Genomic DNA, 17,424 nt, shown 5'->3' on the forward strand with positions numbered 1-17,424 from the left:
TTTGTTTGTTTGTTTTATTTATTTTTTTTATTTTTTTATACAGAGACAGAGATAGAGTCAGAGAGAGGGATAGACAGGGACAGACAGAAAGGAACAGAGAGATGAGAAGCATCAATCATCAGTTTTTCCTTTTGACACCTTAGTTCGTTCATTGATTGCTTTCTCATATGTGCCTTAACCGCGGACCTTCAGCAGACCGAGTAACCCCTTGCTGGAGCCAGTGACCTTGGGTCCAAGCTTGTGAGCTTTTTTTTTTTTTTTTTTTTTTTTTTGCTTAAGCCAGATGAGCCCGCGCTCAAGCTGGCGACCTCGGGGTCTTGAACCTGGGTCCTCCGCATCCCAGTCCAATGCTCTATCCACTTCGCCTCCGCCCGGTCAGGCTATAACAATCTGTTTTTGCTGGTTACTGCATCTTTTAAAAATAAGAAACATGCACTATTTTTTTAATTTATTTTTCTGAAGTTAGAAATGGGGAGGCAACATGAGACAGAATCCTGTGTGCACCCGACTGGGATCCACCTGGCATGCTCACCGGGGGGCAGTGCTCTGCCCATCTGGGCCATTGCTCCATTGCAACCGAAGCCATTCTGGCACCTGAGGTGGAGACCATGAAGCCATTGTCAGCACCGGGGCAAAATTTGCTCCAGTGGAGCTTTGTCTGCGGGAGGGGAAGAGAGAGCTAGAGGGAAAGGAGGAGGTAAGGGTGGAGAAGCAGATGGGCACTTCCCCTGTGTGCCCTGGCTGGGAATCAAAGTTGAGACATCCACATGCCAGGCCAATGCTCTACCACTGAGCCAACCTGCCAGGGCTGAAACATGCACTATTTTAAACAGTAGTTAGTCTACAATAACAGTGTTACTAATGGCAGATATTTATTGTTTGCTAAGTGCCAGGCACAGTTGTAAATGCTTCTTATGTATTAACAGTTTCAATTCTCATCCTATGAGGTAGTTACTATTATCATTCCCATTTTACAGATGAGCACACTGAGTCCCAGCAGTTCAGGAACTCGCCCAAGAAGGTGATATGGCTCTAATAAGTGGTATCTGTATTGTTATTAAGTTGCAATCAGTTTGGCCATAAAAAATTAAATTGCAGGAAACTGTCCTTCCTTTCAGTTATGAGCCTATAGCATTCTTCATAGTTTTGTAAAAATTATAGAGAAATAAAACACATTTTCTTATCTTCTCAGCTGTCAGAGGTACCACCTGTGACTACATTTTTCTGTTCTTTATCGTAACAACAATCTTCTCAACAATCTCTGATTCTAACAGGATCCACAGTTCATTGATCCTATTTCCTTCTTCTTGTCTCTCATCTCCTCATGCCCTTACTTTTCTCCTTTAATAACTTGAATTCCAAAGTTGGTTATTAAAATCACTGCCTCATGTAATACCCTCTCATTCTTTCTCCCCCTCTTTTGCTTTGTCATGCTTGCTTGGCAAAACTATAACTCCAGTTTAATCGAAGATTGCCTACTCTGTGGGTGTACGTCTGGGCTGGAGGAAACACCCAGCATGTTCACTGGGCTCACACTTAATTCATGATCACTAACCTCAAGCAGGTCCTAAATGCTGCCCAGGAATTCTGTTATATTTCCAATAGTCCATTCATCCTCCTAACCTCCTAGAGGATGTTTCCATACTTTCTCCTCTTCTCAAAATTTCCTTTTCAGCCTTTGGTTAATGACCTTACTTCCTCTTTCATTGAGAAAACAAATTATTGGCCCTCACCACCATATATACCCACATACTTGCATCTCTGCTACTTTCTGCTTTCCTGTATCTCGTAAGTCTGAGTTGTCCAGCTCCTAGCAAGAGCCAAGACCTCCACCTGTGCACCAAGGTTGCTTGCAATCTCATTTGAATTTTAGGATCAGCTTATCTATGTCTATGAAAAAGGCAGTTGGGTTTTGGAATGAGATTACATTGAATTTAGATCAATTTGGGGAGTATTTGCTACCTTAGCAATATTAAGTCTTCCAGTGCATAAATATGAAATGTCTTTACATTTATTTAGATTGTCTTTTAATTTCTTTCAACTATGTTTTGTAGTTTTCAATATATGTCTTACACTTTCAAAGTTCATTTCCCATCCCCACCCCCCTAGGTGTTCCAGCACCAAATGTTAAAGACTATATTTCCTCTATTGAATTGCTGCAGAACCTTCATAGAAATCCTATTAACCATTTATGTATAAGCCTACTTCTGGGCTCTATTCTGTTCTTCTCTATATGGCTGTCCTCATTCCTATGCCACATTCTTTTGATTACTGTGATGTTACAGTAAGTCTTGTTTTTTGTTTTTTGTTTTTACAGAGACAGAGAGTCAGAGAGAGGGATAGATAGGGACAGACAGACAGGAACAGAGAGAGATGGGAAGCATCAATCATCAGTCGTTGGGACACCTTAGTTGTTCATTGATTGCTTTCTCATATGTGCCTTGACCGTGGGCCTTCAGCAGACCGAGTAACCCCTTGCTCAAGCCAGAGACCTTGGGTCCAAGCTGGTGAGCTTTTGCTCAAACCAGATGAGCCTGCGCTCAAGCTGGTGACCTCGGGGTCTCGAACCTGGATCCTCTGCATCCCAGTCCGACACTATCCACTGTGCCACCGCCTGGTCAGGCTTATTCTTTTTAATAATTGTTTAGGGTAGCCTTGAGCCTTTGAATTTTCATATACATTTTAGAATCTACTTGTAAATTGCTAGAAATAAAACTGCAGGAACTTTGATTGGGATTGAGTGAAATTTCTCAATAAATTTGGGAAGAGTTAAATTTTGGGAAAGTGGTATTGCTGGGTCATATGGTGATTCTATTTTTAATTTAGGAACTGCCATACTGTTTTCCATAGTTACTGTAGCAATTTACACTTCCACCAACAATGTGCAAGGATTTCCTGTTCTCTACATCCTCACCAACGTTTGTTATCTTGTGTCTTTGGGATACTAGACATCCTAACAGGTGTAAGGTGCTATCCTTGCACTTCCCCAATGTTTAGTGATGTTGAAGATCTTTTCATGTGCTTGTGGCTATTTATATAACTTCTTTGGAGAAATGTCTGTTTAAGTCTTTTATCCTTTTTTTTTTTTTTTTTTTTCTGAAGCTAGAAACGGGGAGAGACAGACAGACTCCCGCATGCCCCCGACCGGGATCCACCCTGCACGCCCACCAGGGGGCGATGCTCTGCCCCTCCGGGGGCGTCGCTATGTTGCAACCAGAGCCACTCTAGCGCCTGGGGCAGAGGCCAAGTAGCCATCCCCAGCGCCCGGGCCATCTTTGCTCCAATGGAGCCTCGGCTGCGGGAGGGGAAGAGAGAGACAGAGAGGAAGGAGAGGGGGAGGGGTGGAGAAGCAGCGGGGTGCTTCTCCTGTGTGCCCTGGCTGGGAATCGAACCCAGGACTTCTGCACCCCAGGCCGACGCTCTACCACTGAGCCAACCGGCCAGGGCTCCTTAGGTTGCTTTTTCATCCTGTTTTATCCTTTGATGCACAAAAGTTTTTTGTTGTTGTTGTTGTTTTTTTGTATTTTTCTGAAGCTAGAAACTGGGAGAGACAAGTCAGACAGACTCCTGCATGCGCCCGAATGGGATCCACCCGGCACGCCCACCAGGGGCGATGCTCTGCCCCTCCGGGGCGTCGCTCTGCCGTGACCAGAGCCACTCTAGCGCCTGGGGCAGAGGCCAAGGAGCCATCCCCAGCGCCCGGGCCATCTTTGTTCCAATGGAGCCTTGGCTGCGGGAGGGGAAGAGAGAGACAGAGAGGAAGGAGAGGGGGAGGGGTGGAGAAGCAGATGGGCGCCTCTCCTGTGTGCCCTGGCCGGGAATCGAACTCGGGACTTCTGCACGCCAGGCCGACGCTCTATCACTGAGCCAACCGGCCAGGGCCTTATTTTATTTTTGACAGAGACAGAGAGAAACAGAGGAACACATAGGGGACAAGCAGACAGGAAAGGAGAGAGATGAGAAGCATCAATTCTTCATAGCAGCTCCTTAGTTATTCATTGATTGCTTTCTCACGTGCCTTGACTGGGTGGGGGGGGGGGGCTACAGCAGAGTGAATGACTCCTTGCTTAAGCCAACAACCATGGGGTCATGTCTCTGATTTCACACTCAAACCAGCAACCCCGTGCTCAAGCCGGATGAGCCTGCGCCGAAGCTGGCGACCTTGGGGTTTCAAACCTGGGTCCTCTGCATCCCAATCCAATGCTCTATCCACTGCGCAACTGCCTGGTCGGGCGTATGTGCTTCAGTTTACCTGTTTTTACTTTTATTGTCTGTGCTTTTGGTACCATATCAGTTGACGGTATTATTATTTTTAAATCTGTTTTTTAATAGTTTGTTGCTAGTCTGTATAAATACAATTGATTTTTATATATTGCTCTCATATCAAATGACCTCGCTTAATTCATTTAATTGCTTCTAGTAGCTTTATGTAGTCCATAGAACTCTCTATACACATAATTACATTATCTGCAATCAAGACAGCTTCCCTTCAGATCTGAATTCCATACTTCATTGCACTGGCTAAGATCTCCAATACAATATCAAATAGAAGTAGCGAGATAGACATCCTTTGCTTACTCCCAGTCTTAGGGGGAAGCATTCAGTCTTCTATTATTAAGTATGATGCTAGCTGTAGGTGTTTATAAAGTTTCATAGTTGCTTCACTTTAGTTGTACGTTGATTGCTTCTTATACATGCCTTGACCAGGGATCAGACCTTGGGTTCAAACTGAGCCAGGGACCCCTTGCTCAAGCTAGTGACCTCTGGGTTCACACCAGCCACCTTCGGCCAACCTTTGTGCTCAAGCTGGGATCTTTGGGATTGTGTCAGTGATCCTGTGCTCAAGCCAACGACCTGTACTCCAGCGGGAGACTTCAGGGTTTCAAACCACTGACCTCAGCATTCCAGGTCAATGCTTTATCCTCTGTGCCACCACTGGTCAGGTTTCAATTATTTTGGAGAGAGAGAGAGAGACAGAGAGAGGCAGGAACATTGATCTGCTCCTGTATGCGCCCTGACTGGTCATCAAACTGGCAACCTCTGCACTTCGGGATGATGCTCCAACTAACTGAGCTATCTGGCCAAGGCGGTCAGGTTTCAATCTTACTGTTTTAATAAATTTTGGGGTTTCACCTGACCAGGCAGTGACACAGTGGATAGAGCGTCGGACTGGGATGCGGAGGACCCAGGTTTGAGACCCCGAGGTTGCCAGCTTGAGCGCTGGCTCATCTGGTTTGAGCAAAAAGCTCACTAGCTTGAGCCCAAGGTTGCTGGCTCAAGCAAGGGGTTACTTGGTCTGCTGAAGGCTCGCAGTCAAGGCACATATGAGAAAGCAGTCAATGAACAACTAAGGTGTTGCAACGCGCAACGAAAAACTAATGATTGATGCTTCTCATCTCTCCGTTCCTGTCTGTCTGTCCCTGTCTATTCCTCTCTCTGTCTCTGTAAAAGGAAAAAATAAATAAATAAATAAAAATAAATTTTGAGGTTTCATTGGTTTTCTCTGTTTTTCTTCCTTCTGTTTGGTTGATTTCTACTTTTTATTTTATTTTATTTATTCATTTTAGAGAGGAGAGAGAGGGGGAGAGAGAGAAAGAGAGACAGAGACAGAGACAGGGGGGAGGAACTGGAAGCATCAACTCCCATATGTGCCTTGACCAGGCAAGCCCAGGGTTTCGAACCGGCGACCTCAGCATTTCCAGGTCGACGCTTTATCCACTGCGCCACCACAGGTCAGGGATTTCTACTTTTTATTTCATTCTCTTTTCATTTATTTTTTATTTTTTTCTGTAAGTTTAATTTGCTCTTTATTTTTGTATTTTGTATTTCATATATATATATATATTTTTTTTTTTTTTTTTTTACAGGGACAGAGAGAGAGAGTCAAAGAGAGGGATAGATAGGGACAGACAGACAGGAACGGAGAGATGAGAAGCATCAATTATCAGTTTTTCGTGGCGACACCTTAGTTGTTCATTGATTGCTTTCTCATATGTGCCATGACTGTGGGCCTTCAGCAGAAACCCCTTGCTTGAGCCAGCGACCTTGGGTCTAAGCTGGTGAGCTTTTTGCTTAAGTCAGATGAGCACGCGCTCAAGCTGGTGACCTCAGGGTCTCGAAGATGGGTCCTCCTCGTCCCAATCCAACGCTCTATCCACTGCGCCACTGCCTGGTCAGGCTATTTCATATATTTTGATGTATTGTGTTCTTATTTTATTTCAATATCTCTTATATTTTTTGTGGGTTTTTTCCCCCTCCTATGACTCAGAGGTTACTATTAGAAGTCTCTTATTAGACCCTGACTGGGTAGCTCTCAGTTGATTAGGGCATTGTCCGGATACGCCAGGGTTGCAGGTTCAATCCTCAGTCATGACACATATAAGAATCAACCAATGAATGCATAAATAAGTGGAACAACAAACCGATGTTTCTCTCTCTCTCTGTCTTGTCCCTTCACCTCTCTCTAAAAATCAAACAATAAATAAAAATTTTGTAAGAAAGGAAGTGTTTTGGCACTGGCTGGTTGACTCAGTGGTTGAGTGTTGGCCCAGCATGTGGAAATCCTGGGTTCAATTCCAGTTGAGGGCGCACAGGAGGCATGACCATTTGCTTCTCCACCCTCTTTCCCCTTCCCTTTCCTGCAGCCATGGCTCTAATGAGCAAGTTGGCCCCGGGCCCTGAGGATGGCTCCATGGCCTCACTTCATGTGCTAAAATAGTTTGGTTGACGAGCAACAGAACAGTGGCCCCAGATGGGCAGAACATCAGCCCCAGATGGGGGTTGCTGGGTGGATCCCGGTCGGGGCGCATTCGGAAGTCTTTTTCTCCACTTCCCTGCCTCTCACTTGATAAAAAAAAAAGAAAGAAAAACAAAGGAAGCATTTTATTTAATTGCTTAATATCTGGGTATTTTCCAGGTATCTTTCTGGTATTGGTTTTTAATTTAATTCTGTTGTGATTAGAGTATACTTTGTATGACTTGAATCTTCATAAATTTTTTGATGTTTGTTTTTGGTTCAGAATGTGTTCTATTCTTGTGACTATTCCACATGCATTTGAAGATAAAGTGTTTTCTGCTGCTCTTGGGTAGATTTTCTATCAATGTCAGTTAGTTCAATTTGGTTGGTAGTGTTGTTTAAGTCTGCTGGAACTATACTGATTTACTGCCCATTTGTTTTATCAATCACAGGGGCAGTGCAAAATCGTTAGCAATAATTATAGCCACTCCAGTTTTCTTTTGATTAGTTTTCGCCTGGTTATCTTTTTCTATTCTTTTACTTTTAACCCATCTGTGTCTATTTAAACTGGATTTCTTAGAGAAAGCATATAATTTTCTATATGCTTTTAACTGGAATGTTTGTATTTAATGCAAGTATTAATGTGATTGAGTTTAAGTTAACCATCTTGGTTATTTGTTTTCAATCTCTCTATTTTTTCTTTTCTTGACTTCATTTGAACTGAAATAATTTTTTTTGTTGCTTTACTATTTTTTTTTTTGAGAGCGAGAAAGAGAGAGACAGAGAGGAAGGGAGAGATGAGAAGCATCAACTTGTAGTTGCGTCACTTTAGTTGTTCATTGATTGCTTTTCATATGTGCCTATGTGCCTGGACCTGGGGGCTCAGATTGAGCCATTGACATTTTGAGCTTCAAGCCAGCATCCTCTGGGTTTAAGCCATTGACTTTGGGATTATGTTGATGATCCCACGCTCAAGGCAGTGACCCTGCTCTCAAGCTGGCAAGCCTACACTCAAGCCAGATGAGCCCATGCTCAAGACAGCAACCTCCGGGTTTTGAACCTGGGACTTCAGTTTCCCAGGTCAATGACTCTAGCCACTGCACCACCACCAGTCAGGCTTTTTTTGTTTTTTTAAAGAAAACAGATTTTATTTTATTAACCAGCAATTAATAGTATTCAAACATGTACTTTCTACATAACATTTGTGCAGTGATCAATGTTAAGTAAAATATTTTCATCATTTCCTTCAATTTATGCCTTCTTGAGCAGTTCTTTGTTTTTCTTTCCAAAATGTCACGTGCCACACCAGAGGCAATGAAGGATTTTTAAATACCACAGCCAAGAAATGGAACATTCATTCATCTGCAGCTACCTGGATGCTTGTTAGGTGCAGTTGTGCCCCTCGGGGTTTAGTCATCTTCCGTGATAAGTTTTTGGAAAACATTCATCATGACAACCTTTATTCATCTTCAGATCACAGGCTCTGTTGTGAGTCAGGAAGCCTGGCGACAGGCAGGGGCACTGCTGCCCGGCCTGCACACACTGTGGCCAGTGTGGTACCTCACATGACTTCCTCCCTCCACAGCCTGGCTGAAAAGCAGAGAAGTTTTTTATTATTTCATATATCTCCATTATGGACTTACTAACTTCGTACTTCTTTGACTTATTATTTTAGTGCTTGCCCTAGGTTTTACACTACACACCTTTAACTTATCACAGTGTATCTTCATCACTTCATGTATAGGGTAAAAACCTTGCAACACTATTCTTTCAGTCATTGGCCTTTAGTATGTCTTTGTTTAAGACGTCTCTTCAGTCTTTTATCACTGTCCCAAGGTCACCCAGTGTACCTGAAGGGGATAGCGAATAAGCAGGCCTTCAATAATAACACTCAGCTTTCACAGTTCGTATAGCAGACATAAGATCTTGGGTAAATCATATGAAGCTGAGACCTGAAAAGTACATATAATCCATTTTTCTGGTTCTGTGGTTCAAGTGGCTGAAAGACCACGGGAAATTACAGTATAACAGAAACAGGTGAAGACTGAGCTATAATTAGTAGGAGGCTGGCATTATCAGTTTATATTTGCATGTGTTTTTTCTTTTATTTTTTTTCTTTAGCTTTTTCTGTTTTTATTTACCTTTATTTTTCAGTTTAATGTCAGTTAGAGTAGAGGATTAAACTTTTACTGTCTTATGTAAGAATCAAGAGGGATCACACTGGGAATTTTGGGTCTCCTAAATCCTTAGCAGAACTAAAAGCTCCTCTATCTGCCAGCATCCTTTTGAGTATGAAAACTATTTGCCTTGTTTTAACCAAAGCTTTCCTCTCTCAAGCAGGAGACTCAAGGATGTGCTTCTTCTCAATGCTCAAGTGTTCACTAGCCAGCTCACCATTGTGAGTTGAGAACATGAAGACTTGCATAGCTGCTCTGGGCTCAGCTCATCTCTGCAGTTTTCCTTTTAAGGATCCCTCCCTAGACAAGCACGGTCTGTTCTCTGGCAGTGAAGTTATCTGCTGTCTCATCCAAAGACCTTTGGACAACCTGTCCAGAAATATAGGAGCAACTTCATTCCCCCTCCCCCCCCAGATATTGACATTTTAAACACTTAAAAGGGATGGCGATACCTGTATGGTGCTTGGATGCACCTGAGTGATACATGTTTATATATACAAATATATGTTTAATTCCCCCTGAGCAGTATGAACTGAGCCATATATAATTCAGTTTCTTCATTGTGTTAGCCTAGAGTATATTCAAGAAAATCCTTGGGCTATGTAACACTTTATAGGTTCAGTTGCATTGATTTGGGAGGGGAGAGAGATGGGAAACGTGAACTTGACGTTTCCCGGGTGCTTGTTTGGTGCCCGGCTTCTCATCTCTAAGATGGGAAACGACAGAGAGAGTTTACATCTGCCTGACTCCAGCAGCATCTTTTGCAGCCTCTGTGATAGGTAGCATTTTAGACATTATTGGGTTTAAACTCTCGCTCTGATTATAAAATTGACAGGAGGTGCTGCTGTGTTGAGGGAAGAGCAGAATGGATGATAATGTTGAAATCTGCATCGTCAGGATCTTTTGTTTCATGTATCAAACTCTGAAGGGTGGAACCACATTTGGTAGTTTGGTGTGTAACGGCAGTCCTGTACGTCATTAGCCTTTAGAAAGGACAGAAAGCATTCATATAACTTGCTTTTTTCATATAAAATTTGGAAAGCAGCAAAACCTTTGCTAACAGATTTGGAAAAGTCTATAATAAGGAAGTGAATTGGGCCTGGCTTGTGAACATTTATTTTCTTCCTTCTGATAGCAAGATGTCAGGCTCCTCCCCATCCTCGAGGTGTAGAGACCACATCCATACATGTTGACTATAATCTGCCAATCATTTACCTAGAACAGGGGTCGGGAACCTTTTGGCTGAGAGAGTCATAAACAACACATATTTTAAAATGTAATTCCGTGAGAGCCATACAACGACCAGTGTATGTTAGGCATTAGCCAATAAAAATTTGGTGTTATCCTGGAGGACAACTGTGATTGGCTCCAGCCACCCGCAACCATGAACATGAGCGGTAGGAAATGAATGGATTGTAAAACATGAGAATGTTTTATATTATTTATTTATTTATTTATTTTACAGAGACAGAGAGAGAGTCAGAGTGAGGGATAGACAGAAACAGACAGACAGGAATGGAGAAATGAGAAGCATCAATCATTAGTTTTTCGTTGCGCATTGTGACACCTTAATTATTCATTGATTGCTTTCTCATATGTGCCTTGACCATGGGCCTTCAGCAGACCAAGTAACCCCTTGCTTGAGCCAACGACCTTGGGTCCAAGCTGGTGAATTTTTTTTGCTCAAATCAGATGAGCCCATGCTCAAGCTGGCAACTTGGGGTCTCGAACCTGGGTCTTCTGCATCCTAGTCCGACGCTCTATCCACTGCGCCACCGCCTGGTCAGGCATGTTTTATTTATTTATTTATTAATTTAATTTTATTTTTTGTATTTTTCTGAAGTTGGAAACGGGGAGGCAATCAGACAGACTCCCGCATGCGCCTGACCAGGATCCACCTGGCATGCCCACCAGGGGGCGATGCTCTGCCCACCTGGGGCGCTGCTCTGTTGCACCCAGAGCCATTCTAGCGCCTGAGGCAGAGGCCATAGAGCCATCCTCAGTGCCCGGGCCAACTTTGCTTCAATGGAGCCTTGGCTGTGGGAAGGGAAGAGAGAGACAGAGAGGAAGGAGAGGGGGAGGGGTGGAGAAGCAGATGGGCGCTTCTCCTGTGTGCCCTGGCCGGGAATTGAACCCGGGACTCCTGCACACCAGGCTGATGCTCTACCACTGAGCCAACTGGCCAGGGCCTGTTTTATATTTTTAACGTTATTATTGTTTTATTAAAGATTTGTCTGTGAGCCTGACCAAGCAGTGGCGCAGTGGATAGAGCATCGGACTGAGATGCTGAGGACCCAGATTCAAGACCCCAAGGTCGCCAGCTTGAGCTTAGGCTCATCTGGTTTGAGCAAAAGCTCACCAGCTTGGACCCAAGGTTGCTGGCTCGAGCAAGGGGTTACTCGTTCTGCTGAAGGCCCTCGGTCAAGGCACATATGAGAAAGCAATCAATGAACAACTAAGGTGTCACAATGTGCAACGAAAAACTAATGATTGATGCTTCTCATTTCTCTGTTCCTGTCTGTCTGTCCCTATCTATCCCTCTCTCTGACTCTCTCTCCGTGTCTGTTAAATAAATAAATAAATAAATAAATAAAAATTTGTCTGCGAGCCAGATGCAGCCATCAAAAGAGCCACATCTGGCTCATGAGCCATAGGTTCCCGACCCCAGACCTAGAAGAATGTTCAAGAGCAGACTTGAAACCTGTTTTTGTTATCTGTTGTTAAGTCATAAAACCTACCCCCAAATTTAGTGGCTTTAAGACTGCAGCCATTAATATATTTGCTCATAATTCTATGACTCAGGGATTTAGGCAGATATCAATTGGGCAGTTCTTCTCTGTGTGGCCATAACTAGGACATCTCATGAAGTTATTGTAGTCAGCAGTGGTACGTGGAACATTTGAGATGTCTTCGCTCACACAGTGGGCGCCTCAGTGGGCAGTGCTTGGAGGCAAGGACCTCTCCTTCTCCACGTGGCTCTCTCTCTTCTTGTAGCTGGGGTTTCATTACATGGCAGCTGGATTCTAAGCAGTAGAAGCACAGCTGCCATTCTTTCAGGACCCAGCCTCGGAAGCTACATGCTGTCACTTCCTCCTCATTCTGTGGGTCAAAACAAAAATCCCGGCTGCCCTGTGATGAGGGGAGGGGCAAGGCCATTGCAGAGGAGCCTGTGGGATGAACAGTATTGTTGCAACTATCTTTAGATACATAGTCTACCACAGAATTCTTTCCTTGGAGAACTTGGGCCCCAACCCAGGCCAATTCAGTCAGAATCTGAGGAAACTGAAGTTTTCTTAGGGAAGTGCTATGTGTGACCCTTTTTAAAATTTTCCATTGATTTGAGAGAGAGAGAAAAGAGAGAGAGAAGCATCAACTCTAGTTGTTCTCCTTAGTTGTGCACTCATTGATTGTTTATCGTACTTGCCATGACTCTGGATCGAATTCATGACCTCGCTGTGCAGGGACAACACTTTATCCATTGAGCCACCTGGCCACGGCCCTGCAAGTTGACTCTTTTAAGCATGTTCACATTGAAGTCCTCAGTCTGGCTCTTTCTGGCTCACGCAGCATGGTAGGTATTCCAGTGTGTGAGACCACTCCCCCTTCTTTGAGCCATACTGATAAGAGAAATTGAAAATAATTTAAATGCTATTATACTTTTTTCTAGGCCACAGTCCTGCTACCATAAAAAAATTTTCCCTGCTTGCTTCTGCATACACTGATGTTGAATACTATTGTTTGTACGATTGTAAAAAGTATAGTGAATTCCTAGTAAGAACTAGGTCATCTTCTGTGTCTAACTGTGTCTTCTGATAGCACCCCATTAGATTTCAGTAGGTATACGGAAAGTCTTTGAATTGTACCATTTAAAATGGCCCTGCTGCTGAGGGTTATCCAGTGCTTCGTCAGAATTGTGGTCCTAAAGATCAGACAATTACATATTCCTTCTAAGAATTTCAAAAAACATGTGATCTTGCACTTGAACAGATTTAAAATTAGATTCAACTTGAAAAGTGGCCCAAACATTTTAAAAGGGAAAACATTTTTTAAAATCTGGAAGCATATTTAAAATACTTTGAATAAATATCATTTACTTCTCTGCAAATTATTTAGACAAAACTCTTCTGACTTTGAGCCATTTAAAATACAGGACATTTATTTTGTCATTCTCAACACAGGAACACACAAATACTACTCTTGAAACTACTTATAAAATTATTGGAGTTGATGGTATACAAGAATGTTATAGCTGAAGGAGTGCTCAACCATATAAAATTGATTAAAAGGTTCTCCCTGTACCTGTTTGAGGTGTAGATTCCCACGTCCTTCTTCCTAAAGATTCAGTGTAATAGAGCTCTGGTGGGACACTGGAATCTGTATTTTTTATTACAGTAGTACCTTGAGATACGAGTTTAATTCGTTCTGTAACCGAGCTCATAAGTCAGTCAACTCATATATCAAACAAATTTTTACCATTTAAAATAACTGAGAGATTTAATCCATTTCAGCCTTGTGAAACATCCCCAAACCATCCTAAATTATGAAAAAAGACAGGTTTTTAATTAAGAAACACACATGCATACTTTACCAATGCATAACAAAATATATGAAATAAAAGAAAAAAGTGTTATTTAGTATTCTTACCTTGGAGACTGACGAGTGTGGCTAATGGAGGTGAATGGCAGAGAAGAAGGGAGGGAGGAAGGGATGCAGGCACTGTAGACACGTAAACTAAAACTGCACCTTCTTAATACTGATGTAAACTAAAACTGCATTTTCTTTACTTTAAACAAAACTAACAATGTTTTCTTTACTTAAAATGAAAACACACAAAAAAATGAAACCACAAAAACTTAATTGTAAAAAAAATGCACTTTCTTAACTTTAAACTTAACCTAAGCTTAACATTATGTATTTTTCATTTAATCATCACCTGTTTTTGCCTTTTTGGCTACACTTTCGGCACTTTCACTTGCAGGACTTTTGAATAAAAATCTATCCAAAGAGGTTTGCTTTTGCCTGCCTTTTAAAATATTATGGAAATGTGACAGACAAGTGTCATTAAAAAGTGCTGAAGGATGACCAATTGAAACTTTTTCTGGGTGTTTCTTTTCAATGAAACTTGAAAGCTTTTCCCATATTGCCAGCATGTCTTTAATTTCACTTATAGAAATCACTTCCTCTGACTTGACCTCCTCCTCACTACTAATCTCTTGCAGAAGCTCCATATGTTCCATCATCTGTAGCTCCTTCAACTTCTCAGTTGAGAGTTCCTCCTCATGTTCCTTGACGAGCTCATTTACGTTGCCCTCATCTACCTCCAGACCCATTGACTTTCCGAGGGACACAATCTCCTCCAACGCTTCTACCTCAATCTCAGTCTCTGGTTCGAATCTTTTCCTGTCTGCAACAACATCAGGCCATAACTTTTTCCATGCCGAGTTCAAGGTTCTTCTTATAACCTCTTGCCATGCCAAGTCAATGCATAAACAAATCACGATGGTGTAGTGATATTTCCAAAACTCTTGAAGGGTAGGATTTGTATTCTCAGTCACCTCAATGCAGTGGCGGAACAAGTGATTTGTGTAAAGCTTTTTAAAATTGGAAATGACCTGCTGATCCATAGGTTGCAAGATTGAAGTTGTGTTGGGTGAAAGGTAGAGGACTTTCACGAATTTGAACTCATCGAGAATGTCATGCTCAAGACCAGGTGGGTGGGCTGGAGCATTTTCAAGAATTAGTAATGCTTTCATTGGGAGTTTATTTTCTTGAAGATATTTCTTCACTGCGGGACCAAAGATGAGATTTATCCATTCAGTAAAAAACTGCTGTATAACCCATGCCCTAGCACTGGTGCGCCACATAACCTGCAGTTTTTCTTTAAGAATCTTGAGTCTTAAAGGCTCAAGGATTTTTGGAATGATACACTATCAGTGGCTTTACTTTACAGTCACTGCTAGTTTGCACACAATGCAAGGGTCAGATGGTCCCTCATGGGTTTATGGCCTGGCAGCTTCTTCTTTTCTGCTGTGATGAATGTCCCCCAGGGCATTTTTTTCCAAAACAATCCTGTTTCGTCACAGTTGAACACTTGTTGGGGGATGTAGCCTTCCTTTGCGATAAGCACAGCAAAACGTGCAATGTACTCCTCAGCTGCCTTAACGTCAGCATTCGCAGCTTCACCATGCCTCACTACCAAGTGGATGCCAGATCTCTTGAAATTTTCAAACCAGCTGTGACTTGCCTTAAAAGTATCCTCTGTTGCCTCTTTTGAGGTTGATGGTTCCTTCTTCTTCAAGTCACCATAAATGATACGTGCCTTTTCACATATTACAGTCTCCGTCACTGTATCACCTGCCAGCTCTTTCTCTTTCACCCACACCAGCAGAAGCTTCTCCATTTCTTCAAGGATATTTGTCCTTAATTGGGACAGAATTGTAGTTCCTTTCGCTGAATTTGCGCTTTTGATGGCATCCTTTTGTTTAAGGATGGTACAAATTGTAGATGTATTGCGGTCATACAGCCTTGCCAGTTCAATCACTCGTACACCACGCTCATGGTTTTCTATTATTTCTGGCTTTACTTCTATCAACATCATTTTCTTCTTCTTCTCACCACTCTCCTTTACACTCATTTTCTTTGGCCCCATGATAGCACACAAAAAAGTTAGTAAAAAATGTAAAAATGATGCAAGAATGAGTACGGCACACAAGATTCGACTTGATTCTGCGGGTAACACGTGACACAGAATGAGATGCTGCTGTTGTGCTGCCAATACTGGACCCGTGCACCAACGCGCCAACTAGTGGCAGCTTCCCAAATCACAACTCATATCTTGGAATTTCACCCGATCTCTAACAAAAATATGGACCGAGTCGCAGCTTGTATCTTAAAAAATTTGTATGTTGGTCTGCTCTTATCTGAAGGTACTACTGTATTATTGTTGTTGTTGATTATAGAGAGAGAAGAAGAGAAAGAGAGAGAAACAGGAACTTTGACCCGTTCCTGTATGTGCCCTGATGGAGATTAAACCACTAACCTCTGTGCTTCTGGTCAGTGCTCTAACCAACCTAGCTATCTTGCCAGGGCTAGAATCTATATTTTTGCTGAATGTTCCTGAAGCTTTTTAGAAGTACAAATTAACGGTCCCCATCCTAAGCCTACTAAATTCATATATGGGGTAGGGGGATATCTGGAGTGTCTGTTTTAACAGGTTTCTCAAGTCATTTATACATGTGCTAAAATTGGATAAACACTGTTATGAAAAATTTATTTCTTAGTCCTCTGCTGGAAAACTCTTATTTGTTCTAGAAAGTATCCCCAAAAGATTTTCACTGTGTATAGGAACCTGCAGTTAGGGACCCTACAGATAATGAGGTGACTGGTTTTGGGTTTCTTTCACTTTTTTTTTGTATTTTTCCAAAGTGAGGGGGAGGGGAAGAGACAGACAGATTCCCAAATGCACCTGACTGGGATCCACCCGGCATGCCCACCAGGGGGTGATGTTCTGCCCCTTTGGGGCATTGCTCTGCTGCAGTCGGATCCATTCTAGTGCCTGAGGCGGAGGCCATGGAGCCATCCTCAGCACCCAGACCAACTTTGCTCCAGTGGAGCCTTGGCTGCAGGAGGGGAAGAGAGAGACAGAGAGAAAGGAGGGGGGAAGGGTGGAGAAGCAGACTGGTGCTTCTGTGTGCCCTGTCCTGGAATCGAACCCAGGACTTCCACACACCAAGCCGACGCTCTACTGCTCTACCACTGAGCCAACTGGCCAGGGCCTGGTTTTTGGTTTCTTTTTTAAGTTGAAGTGTAATTTACATGCCATAAAATTTATCTATTGTTAATGTACAATTCATTGATTTTTTTTATATTTTGGGGGGGGGGGGGTTGGGTTTTTTTTTTTTTTTTTTGTATTTTTCTGAAGCTGGAAACAGGGAGGCAGTCAGACAGACTCCCGCATGCACCCGACCGGGATCCACCCAGCATGCCCATCAGGGGGCGATGCTCTGCCCATCTGGGGCATCGCTCTGTTGCAACCAGAGCCATTCTAGCACCTGAAGCAGAGGCCACAGAGCCATCCTCAGTGCCCGGGCCAACTTTGCTCCAATGGAGCCTTGGCTGCGGTAGGGGAAGAGAGAGACAGAGAGGAAGGAGAGGGGGAGGGGTGGAGAAGCAGATGGGCGCTTCTCCTGTGTGCCTTGGCCGGGAATCAAACCCGGGACTCCTGCACGCCAGGCTGACGCTCTACCACTGAGCCAACTGGCCAGGGCAATTCATTGATTTTTAGTAAGCGTATAGAATTGTGCAACTTTCACTAAAAGTCTATTTTATTTTAATTTTTAAATTTTATTTAGCAAATTAACTTGAACACAGTGACATTGATCAATAAGAGTACATAGGTTTCAGGTAAACATTTCTATAGCATTTAAACTGTTGATTATGTTGTATATCCATCACCCAAAGTCAAATCATTTTTCGTCACCTTATATTTGTTCCTCTTTATACCCTTTTCCC

The 17,424-nt window shown here is 42.8% G+C and overlaps 1 protein-coding gene and 1 non-coding gene across 5 annotated transcripts in view; one reads left to right on the forward strand and one right to left on the reverse strand.

The window, feature by feature from the left end:
* Nucleotides 1-17,424, forward strand: part of ZNRF1 (zinc and ring finger 1) — a 121,070-nt gene that overhangs the window by 30,573 nt on the left and 73,073 nt on the right. The gene's annotated exons all lie outside the window — the stretch shown is intronic.
* On the reverse strand, nt 3,372-3,447 carry TRNAP-GGG (transfer RNA proline (anticodon GGG)). Its single transcript has one exon. It is a non-coding gene; the product is annotated as a tRNA-Pro (tRNA).

The sequence above is a fragment of the Saccopteryx bilineata genome, chromosome 9 (assembly GCF_036850765.1).
Source record: "Saccopteryx bilineata isolate mSacBil1 chromosome 9, mSacBil1_pri_phased_curated, whole genome shotgun sequence".
Taxonomy (NCBI): Eukaryota; Metazoa; Chordata; class Mammalia; order Chiroptera; family Emballonuridae; genus Saccopteryx; species Saccopteryx bilineata.